The sequence below is a fragment of the Meriones unguiculatus genome, chromosome 14 (assembly GCF_030254825.1).
Source record: "Meriones unguiculatus strain TT.TT164.6M chromosome 14, Bangor_MerUng_6.1, whole genome shotgun sequence".
NCBI classification, from domain to species: Eukaryota; Metazoa; Chordata; class Mammalia; order Rodentia; family Muridae; genus Meriones; species Meriones unguiculatus.
The window spans coordinates 62993200-63004430 of NC_083361.1; positions in this window are offsets into that span (position 1 = coordinate 62993200).

Here is an 11231-nt window from a genome sequence, read left to right on the forward strand (position 1 = left end):
AAATCACACCTCTATTTGGCCCCAGACAGATTTCTAGGACCATCACTGTAGGATATCAACAGCTATCACACAGTTTGAATGTGAAGCGATTGATACAGGCTCAGACGCTAAACATTGCATTCCTATTTGGTAATGCTGATGGTAGGTGACTGTGTCATGAGGGCATCAGTTTCCTTCATCTCTGAGTTCACAGCTGAATAAACATTGAGGCAGTAGGACTTGTAGAGTCATCTCCTTAGAGGACTGTCAAAGACATCTAGGGACATGTCTTTGAAAAGTGTACCTTGCCCCTTCTCTTTCTCTTCTCTCTCTCTCTCTCTCTCTCTCTCTCTCTCTCTCTCTCTCTCTCTCTCTCTGTGTGTGTGTGTGTGTGTGTGTGTGCTGGGGGGGGGGTCATGAACTCATATGCATGTTGATCCAAGCATCACTTTATACTTATTACTGAATATATTTTGAAAAGCCTACCTTTCAAATTATAGCTAAGCATGCAGAAAGGAAACCACATATCCAGGGAAAGCTATCCCACAAGCATAACCAAGCATTGTGAGCTCTGGGGAACCTCAGTAAGTGCCTGCCTCATTTTTGAACTATACTCTGGAAGCCACAGGGCAGGTGAGGTGGAGTAGTGAATTACTGATTATATCTAATCTTCACTTCTTATGATTGGGGGGGGGGTGTGTCCATTACAACACTCTGTTCAGTTGGAGCTGATGGATCCAATCTGAGCTTCCCCACGCTTAGGGACATCTTTCCTGGCTATGTTGCTGAATTACATTGAGAATGAAACTGGGAATGAAGGTTAAACTTCTTTGAAGGACAAGGAAACACTGTTAATGGGAAGTGATCAAGCTAATACTGGAATCTCTCTGAACAAGCCCTGGGGCTTGGTTGATGGACTAAAACAAAGAGTCAGACTGAGACCCAGGCTGTACATTCTTGGAAGGAATTAGAACACTGAACTAAAAGAAATGTTCTGGGTGCTAAGGTTGCACACCCAAGTTTATTAAGGAAGAATGTATTCAATGCAATGTTTAAAAATATTAAACAAATATGTAATTTATTCTCCTTTGTAAGTTAAGAGGCAACTCTGCTTGAATCCCAAAGAACACTGAGCTGTATATGCTACTTCTGCAAAAAGAAGCTGTGTACATAAGCAAGTCCCAGAATAGAGAACAGGGAAAATCCTCTGCACAGCCTTTGGTATCATGGGAAGAAGGAAAGAAGGAAAATATGTACACTAGAAGTTAGACCTAACCATACTGACATCCTTGCCCAGTGAGTGCCCAGGGAACACATGCCTAGGCAACCGCTTTTGCTGACTTCATTCATACTGACCCTTGGCTTTCTCTTCTGCATTGTGTGTGTGTGTGTATGTATGTATGTATGTATGTATGTATGTATGTATGATTTTGGCATATGAATGTTTGCTAACCTCTGCAATCTCTTGCAACAAAAGGAAATATACATTCATTACAAGAATATGTGAAAAAATGAAGAAAGATGGTATGAAGACTCAGGATAATCAAATGCTCTTCAGTTTTGGAAAGAAAAAGGACTGCACCTGTTTAGTTCGTGAATCTAGGAAATGTTTGGGTGTGCATGTGAGTGTGGGTGTGCCTGTGTGTATGTGTGTATGTGTGTGGTGGAGGATCTGCAGGCATAGAGTTGATGCTAAGGTTGGTAAATACTGCATGGGAATGAAAGTGACAATTTCCCATTTCTTGTACATTTTCAAGGAATCAGAACTTGAACACACACACACACACACACGTTATTGTTCATAGAATTAGAACATTATGGAGTTCACTTAACACTAAAATGTGCTTCACATAATTTTAATCTCTCTTTTATTACTATTTTAAGCTCCTGTCCCTCTGGGTTATTACTACGAATATAAGTTATTATCATGCAATTCTGAAAAATCTAGGTTGTTCACACTTTCTGGTTATTTTATCCTGAATGAATGAGAGTTTCTGAACACTACTTTAATTACTGTGTGAGAATTAAAGTTGAATGTCCAGATCATTTTGAGATGTGATTGGGAAAGCAGAAACATATGCTAAAGTTGTGAGGAACACGGAAAACTGCAACTTGTAACTTTTTAGTGATGATTTCTCAAATCCAATCCACAAAATTTCCCAAGGAGGAAGAATTCATGTTTACTTAAGGAGATGAGAACGCATTTTAGTGGAGAGATTGCTTTTTAGCAAGGTTCGCATATAGCAGTCAGTTCCCTGGGACCAGAGGCCATTTCATGTAGAAGTAAGGATGGATACACAGAGCTGAGTAAAGACTCTTACTCCTAAAAATGTTAAAATGACAGCCTGTGGAATACTAACACATGCATCCCTAGGCCTGGCTAGAAATGCAGAATCTGAGACCAGGCAAGGACTGAGCCATTAAGAGCAATGTTGCTCCTTTGGAGGACTAGAGTTCATTTCCTAGCTTTGTGTTTCACTGAACTCTGGCTCTAGGGACTCTGATACCCTCTTCTGACTTGATGGGCATTTTTGTACATGTACATACACACAAGGTGTGAGTGGGGGAGAGAGAGAAAGAGAACTTAAAAAACAAAAAACAAATGCACAATCCCAGGCACTCACTCCAGCCCTAATAGAGAGCTTAAATCACTCAGTGATTCACAGGCAAGTGAACTCTACAGAAACCTTGGCTTAGCATGTTGCTTGTATTATTTGTAAATGAGGCTGAAAGTATTGTCTCATGGTGAAAAGCCCTGACACCATAAAAATGAATTTAAACTTTTTTTTTGGTAGATTGTAGAAAATATTGATATCTTAGAAGCAGATATTGAATTGCAGCTTGGACACTAATCCATCAGGATTCTTGCTGCCCTTACTATACCATGATGTCCAAAGAGCACCCTGATGTGATAATCCTCTTGAATTCTGATGTCCTGACAGTGTACAGCAGGCTACAGATAATCTAGTCACGGGACTGTCCATGCTTATTTGCCACCTGCTGTTCTGACTGTTATCAAAGGAGAGTATCGCTCTGATTCCTGAACTTTATATGACTATCAATGTAAAAGACTTAATTTTTTAACTAAGCAGGATGTTTTCTTCAGAAATTGTTACTATAATAGAATATCTATGCCTGAATAATTTAAGGAGAAAAGAGGTTTATTTAAGCTTATGGTTTGGGGCTTATAACATCTGTTAAGATGCTGGTGGCACACTCATAAAATCAAGCGTTTATGTGCAAAGATACTCAAGTGTACATGAGAGAGGAAACAAGAGACTAGAGCCTTGCGTTATAGCAACCTGCTCTTGTAGGAACTACGTGAGTTTCTTGTGATGGGGAAGCCCCCATGATCTAATAATCCATTAGAGGTCTCAACAATATTACACTGAGATTCAAAGTTCAGCCTGAATTTTGGAAGGAACATGCCACATCGAAGTCATAAGAGGAGGCTTCAGTGAACATCTAAAGACATGTGATAAATGAGCAAAACACAGCATGGCATTTCTAGCAAGACCCGACATTATAGCTATGGCCTACCTAGCATTGTGTCAGGCCTTGCGGAATCAAAATGAAGTATGCTCTTATAAAGCAACTCAAAACCAGATGCAGAAGCAAGCAGGAATCCGGCAGTTTTCAAGCAGCAGAGGAGAAGTCCAGTAGTTTCCAGGAGGCACAAAAGATCCCCAAGTGAGTGACTGAGGTGTGGAGCATGTTTTACTTGTGGTGGAAGGGCTGAACGCTGCATCACACATGAGGATGTGAGGCTTCTGGGTAGCAATCATGGGCAAGGATGCAAGAGTAAGTGGGAACAGGAGGTGAAAGGCCTTCCTACATACTACAGTGTTGGTGAATGTAAACCTCACCCCATAGGAGAATGTATGGGGACTCTAAAAAGATAGGCAGAATTGTTTTTTTTTTTTTCAGTAAGAAATTTGTTCATATCAAGGATGATGAGTTAAAAGACAGTAACACAAGACATTCTCCACTTAGAAGCCTACCTTTGTAATACAAAGAAGCAAGGGTCAGAACCTGAATATGGGCGATGTGAGGGGCAAGGTGGCTGCATTTCTGACATGTTAGGAAGTCAGGAGCTAGAGCTTGTCAACTAGCTTGTTATGAAGGATTTCAAAGGGAGAAGAGTACAGTGATGCACTAAGGTGCAAGGTGAGCATTTGGGGAAGACTAATTTATCTCGGGGCCTGAGTCTTTGAGGCATCTTGTAGCATTTTGGTGGAGAACTTCGAAATGTAGATCTAGGAGCTTGGGGGAAGCTGGGAGAGAAGATAAATGCTTGTGAAGCATGGAAGGGTTAAAAGGCAGAGGAAAAAGAAGTGAGGTGTGGGAAGAGGAACTTAGAAAGACCTTCCAAAGGCAGGAAAAAGTAGGCATTGTGGGAAGACCTTAAAAAGGAACCGGGCCAGGAAAAAAAAAATAAATGGACCATGGGATTAAGTCAGAGGACTTGGGAAAAGTACAGACAACTCACTAGAAACAGCCAAGAGACCAAGTCCAATAGGAACTATAAACCAAAGGTCATTTTGTGGATGATGTAAAGGTTCTCGATATCCTTTGAGATGATAGACTCAGTGGAGAATGGGTACATGATATAGAGCTAGGAAATGGGGAATACGTATTGCCGTGAGGTTATCTGCAGCCAGTGGGACATGAAGCCTTTTAAAGACTGCAGGGATCACAGACACATGCTTTTTAATGTATCAAGTTTTCCCCTGTGGAAATAGAATATAATGCCTTACAACCTATATCCCTTACCTCCCTTTTTTTTTTCTTGGAAAGTGATAACTATGTAATTGATAACTATGAAATGAATGACTTTTCAAAAGCGTATAAATGAGACACTTTGGTCATTTTACTCTCCCATGGAGTATCGTAACACTTCAAACACAATGTTTAAATGTTTGAATGAGAATCACCTTACTTTGCTGAAATGAAGTTCCCACTTAGCTTTTTGGGAGATGGTAATTTTGGAGCTTAATGCACTTGACCAAAATTGTTTTAGGTCCTCTTCTTGCCAGTATTATCCAATTTTATTAAACGTCAATGACAGACAAGAATATTCTCCCCACCCCCGAAGAAATGTATTTAATGAATCAAGCTGGGTTTTAACTTTAAACACCTTTGAAAGGCTTATTTACTCTGGGATATACAAAAGTGGATGAGGACACATTGGAATTAAGTAGCAGAGGCATAAAATATTTGTATAAGAACATCCAACACATTGCTTTTATTGACAGAGAAAACCAACATTTCTTAAACACGAGCCCTGTCTGAGTTATTCAGCAGCTGTTACAGTTTGAATCTGAAAATGTCGCCTACAGGTTCATATCTTTCTCCCCTCATCTGCTGACATGTTTTTGGGAAGCTGTAAAACCAAAGGAGGTGGATGCTAGCTAGAGGAAGAGGCTCACTATAGTGGAGTCATTGAAATTCCAAGTGCCCTCTGCTTCCCGGTCCACCACAACGTGAATAGTCTCTGCCACACACTCCTGCAGCCATGCCTTCCCCTGCCACAAGGGGTATAATTATAAAGCTATGGTTCAAATAAATGTTTCCCTTCATAAGTTGTTTCTCGTGGGTATTTTCGTCACAGCGATGAAAAAGTAAGTAAAATTCTGTTGGTAGATGACCTGTGTTTCACTTCCACAAGGAACCCATGACATAGTTATTTCCAAGCCTATGAGAAAACCTCAGGGCATGCAAAGGTTGGTATGAGTTATTTGCTCATGTTTTCTGAGGTTACCCGGTTCTGACTTAATCTCAGAGGCCACACAGTATCACACCATGCTACCTCCAATTATTTATTTACCTTACTGACTGTGAGCCAAATTATAGTACTAAAATCTCAGGACTCCTGAAGCCTAAGATAGTGGCTGTCACATAGAATTGGAAGAGAGGAAGATGAAGGCCCAGAGAGAGGAGAAAAGAAAAGGAAAAGGGTCTTATTAATAATATTTAATGGTCCATCATTCTGGTCTTTTCTGCAGGTGAATAAAAATCTTTCTGCATGCTTGGTGTTTGTTAACCTGCATTTTAACTTAATAGCATACAATGAGTTTCTTTCATGTCATGATTACTCTACAAAATTGACTCACATGTTAGGAAAATAGTTTATGTAATCCTCCTTTTTCTATTCAGTGGAAAACAGCCTTTTTATTGAGAGAAAAATATAAAAATGCATTACCTTGAGATTCTATTATGAGCTGTATAAACGCTTAGAATTTTACTTTATTTCTAACTGAATCTGCGCGAGTGTATGACACACACACACACACACACACACACACACACACACACACACAGACCATTCTAAAGGAAGGAACAGGCAGAGTTATAAGGACAAAGATTGAAAATGTTTTTGCCAATTTTATCTCATCCCAGAGTCACAGCACTTGATAAAATGGAGTTATGAACTCTAAAACAGCATAAAGGAGAACTACCAAACTCAATTTATCATGCCAGCACTTCCAGAATATTTTTGTTTTGTTTTCAAAGTCTAAAGCGGCTCACGGCAAAGACTGCATATTTCGGCGTGCACACATGCAGCTGTGTAGGGCTCATCACATGGCTCAGCCATTGATTTGGAAGCTGACTCTCCTGAAACCTTGCTTTCAGTACTCATATTTTCCTATCAGGCCTTAGGGACTTGGGGCCTGATGATATAATCCCCACCGTGGGTGGGTTTTGGAGAGTCCAGCCCATTTTAGGACATCTGTTGAGATCCAGACAGGTGGTGCCTGTTCTGAGCCAACCAGCAGCCTCACTTCTAGCGATGGAGCTAGAATGGCCTCACACAACCACAGGAGGTAGAGGGACGGCTGAGCGGGATGATGGCTTGTTTCCATTCACCTTGTGCAAATCTTGCCCATCCTTTCACCTCTGGAGGCACACTTGACTCATCCCATGCCAGCTAGCATTGTTGGTCCATTGTTCTTGCCATAACAAAATACCTGGTGCTTTACAAAGAAAAGAGGTTGATGTAACTCACAGTTTCCAAAGTCTATGACCAGGCCACCCATCTGCCTGGCCTCTGGTGAGGGTTTCCTTCACTACATCACAACATGGCTGAAGCATGGAAAGGGAAATAGTCAAGAACAGAAGCAGCCAAAAAATTCAGACGAGGCTTTATAACCCAGTATTCAAGACCAGCATTAATTCCTTAGAAGAACAGTGACATCAATGATTGACCCCAACTGGACCCCACCTCTTAAAGCTTCTACCACCTCTCACTTTGCAGCATGGGTAACCAAGCTTCCAGTGCACGAACCTGAAGAACAGGTTACATTCAAGCCATAGTGAGCCACGGGACTGTCGCGATCTTCACTTGCCTGCAGAAGCTTTTGTTTGTTGCTCCTGCATGGCCGTGGGAAGATATGTCACACTTTGACCTCACTTTCAGAATTCTGAGCAAAGGCTCTCGGGGGGGGGGGGGGGGAGTAGAGCTGAATGTCTTACTGATTGTGCAGTTCACACACAAACATCCATGGATGTGGGGTTATAGAGATTTTGAAATCTGGCAACATAACCCCACAAAGCCTCAGAATGCCTCTCCAAAATAAGAATAATAAATGCACTTTTTAATCAAAGCTATGAGAATTAAGTGAGAAAACAAGTGCAAAGTAATAATGCAACATTAGTCATGTAGTAAGGTTTTATTTGTTTATTTACTCAATAATGTGTATTAAGTATTGACTTTATTCCAAACACTGAGAATCCAGTGATGAGACAAACAGACATGATTTTTTTCCACAAGGAGATTATATTCTAGTAAATTTAGCAAGTGATAATGAGATTTTACTGCTATCATATGTTTCATCAGTTATTTACTGCAATGGAAAACATAGCAACACTCAAAGTTTAAATCAACAAAACTTTATTATCTGGATTTGAGTGAGTAGGCTCTTTGACCAGCCAGGCTGGGTGGTTATGGCTAAGGGCCCTTAGTGATATTCCAGGGCTTGTAGCTCTCTAAAATCTTAACCAGGGCTGGAGAACCTTAAAATGGTGCCACATGGCTGTAGGTGAGAAGTTTCTCTTTCTCAGCACACAGGCTTCTCAACATTGATGCCAGGGTTTCCTCATAGCATGGCAGCCAACCTCACCCAAGAATGAGCGTCCAATAAAAGAGACCCATATCCTCTCACTTCTACCATAGTCTATTTTTCAGGAACTAGAGTAAGAATTCTAACCATATTTGAAAGGAAGAAAATTGGCATTCACCTCTTAGAGCATGGAGTTTGGAAGAACTTGTGAAAATATTTTTTTAACTACCATGCAAATTATAATGAAGAATTGAGAGAAGAAAGTATGGTGGTTGACGGGGACCAGACTCAAAGACACCAAGCAGTGCTTTTTAAAGGGAGGGGCTTCCCCTTAGAGGCCACAAGATCTAGCTTGCTGGTTTTGTAGAAAACAATGTATGACTATGAACTTGGGAAGGAAACATAATGGTAATGAATTTGGACTTTTTCTGAGTTTGTTCTGATATACCAGATCCAACAAATATTGAAGACCTGTTTTCTAGAAAGTTCCTAGCTTCCTTTCCATTCTTGGTTCTCTTCAGACCGATGAGAAGAGCCTTGATTTTTCTGAGATGAGGAGGATGGAACTCAAGTTTATTAAGTCTTTAAAGACACTTTCAAGTAGAAAAACTTAACATTCCTGAAATCAGAATGCAGTGTTCAAGCACATAGCACAATATTTCTGATTTTCTTAGAAATGTTTCAAACTGGAGACACTCCAGTCCTCTCTTACAAGCTGTAGTTCTTTCTGAGATGATGATCATACAGCAAAGAGACTCTCTTTTATTTGCCTTCTTCTGTTGATTTATTCTTCCTAGGAGGACATATATATCTAAAAGGGCCTGGGATCCTTTAATGCAGATAGAAAAATTCCCACACATCACATAAAACTCTGCTGATTTGAAGCTCAGGGCATCTGCAGAGAGGCATGTAAGCACATGTTAGTTCTTGGTAGCCACCATACTGAGTACAGAAGATTATCCTGTTTTTCTCCTAACTGCATTTGAGGAGAGAGAATTGGTGAAAAATATCCATTGGCAAAGCATCTTAGCAGTCAGGTGGGGCCCTTTGTAGGTCTTCACAGAAAAACTTTTTAATTTATTTTTATTACAATTTATTCACTTTGTATCGTAGCTGTAGGCCCCTCCCTCGTCCCCTTCCAAACCTGCCCTCCCTCTCTCTTCTCCTTCCATGCCCCTTCCCCAGTCTACTGATAGGGGAGGTCCTTCTTCCCTTCCACCTGACCCTAGCCTATCAGGTCTCATCAGAGCTGGCTGCATTGTCTTCCTCTGTGGCCTAGTAAGGTTGCTCCCCCTCAGGGGGAGGTGATCAAAGAGCCAGCCCATGTGTTCATGTCAGAGACAGCTCCTGTTCCCATTACTAGGGCACTGAGTAGTCATGGGCTACATCTGTGCAGGGGTCCTAGGTTATCTGCATGAATGGTGCTTGATTGGAGTATCAATCTCAGAAAAGACCCCTGGGCCCAGATATTTTGGATCTATTTTCCTCATTTCTAATTGTCTTTGATTTCCTCCACTCCCTATCAGGCCCTGTTTCCCAGCAGCAATATAAGAAAGACATTTTGTGCATCCATTGGTAACTCCATGTATTCCTGCCCATGGGGCTCTGTTCAGCCTGGTCCTGTCTCTTTTCTGCCTTCCCTTTTAATCAGTCTTCCTTTCCTCTCTGTTCAGTCATGCTCCCTCTCTAGTCCCTTGTGATTCTTTTGTTGTCTCCTGCATAGGACTTCTGTACTTAAATCCCAGCTGAGTTCCCCATGGCCATTTAACTCTTCCTTTTAACCCTTGTTTGCTGATATCTGAAAATATACTGATTTGTGTTCTAGTTGGTTCATCAATGACATAACATGGAATTATCTGAGAAGAGAATCCCAACTCAGGAATAGCCTAGATCAGATTGGCCTGTGGGAATATATGTTGGGATTGGCTTGACTGTTAATTAATGTAAGAGAGCCCATCTTAGAGTGGACAGCATCATTTCCTATGTAGTGCTCTTAAACTCTAAGAAATAAGTAATAACAAATAAATCCGCCTTCCAGACAGCAAGCAACACCCTCCTGCTACCCTTCCCTGGCTGTGAAATGAATTCTTTAGTCTGAGGCATTGCTGTGTGGCCTAGCAAGTAAACACACATTAAAGTTTTTGCCTTGAGTTCCTACTTTGACTTTTTCTCAATGATGGACCATAACCTGGATTGTAAGATGAAATAAACCCTTTATTCCTTCAGGTGACTTTTTTTTTTTTTTTGTCAGAAATGAAACGCAGACAACTTGTGTAATTAATTCTCCTTCAACCTTCTTGGCAGATGGAAAGTAAAGAGGAGCCATTTTTAATCATGCTGTTCCCTTTGTACTTTGCTCAGTGTCTGGGCCATCACAGGCGCTTAACTGAAATTTACTGAGTAAAGGTGCTGAGACACCAATATTTGACTTCCATCATTTGCATTTTTCAGTTGAGTGAACTTGGGGCCATGACTTGACTTTTCCATGGCTAAATCTGTCCTCTGTCAGATGGAGGTGACGATGCACACTACCCTCTCGGGGTTGCTATGAAGATTAAGTGATGTAATTAATGTAAAAACTGGCACTTAACACAATGCCAGGCATGTGGAAGGAAATAAATGTTTGAACACTTACATTAATCTTCAGCTATCACATAATCCCTTTCAAAAGCACAGTGGCTTTCCTGGGCTTAAAAGCCAATATAATGTTTAGTTCAGCCCAGACTAATGCAAAGTGAAATGGAGAAAGAGAAGGGTTTACATTCTGGCCAAGCCCAACCGTTATCTAAAGTCCATTGTTCATTTTGACAAAGTCATCATTACTTTCTTAAGTGACAAAGTCTGTGAAGACTTAGGGAAGAAGGATTGCCATAGATTTGAGGCCAGCCTCGACTACATAGCAAAACCCTACGACCAAAACAGCGATCAAACAAATGATGTGCTTAACATAAAAGGTTAGTTGCTTCTTTGTCACTTTGACTTTCCCCTTCAGAGCCCCTCCATCGTTTTTTTAATGATTTGTTTTTCTAGATGTATCATTATACTTCAGTGAATGAAGCACTAGGAACCCTACTTTCAAATAACTGAATTTGGGTCTGTTGCTAAGAGGACCAAGATTCTATGATCTGCTTTTTGGTTTACATTTGTTACCAATGTACTGCTGATGCTCTGGCAGGGCAAGGGATGTTGCCT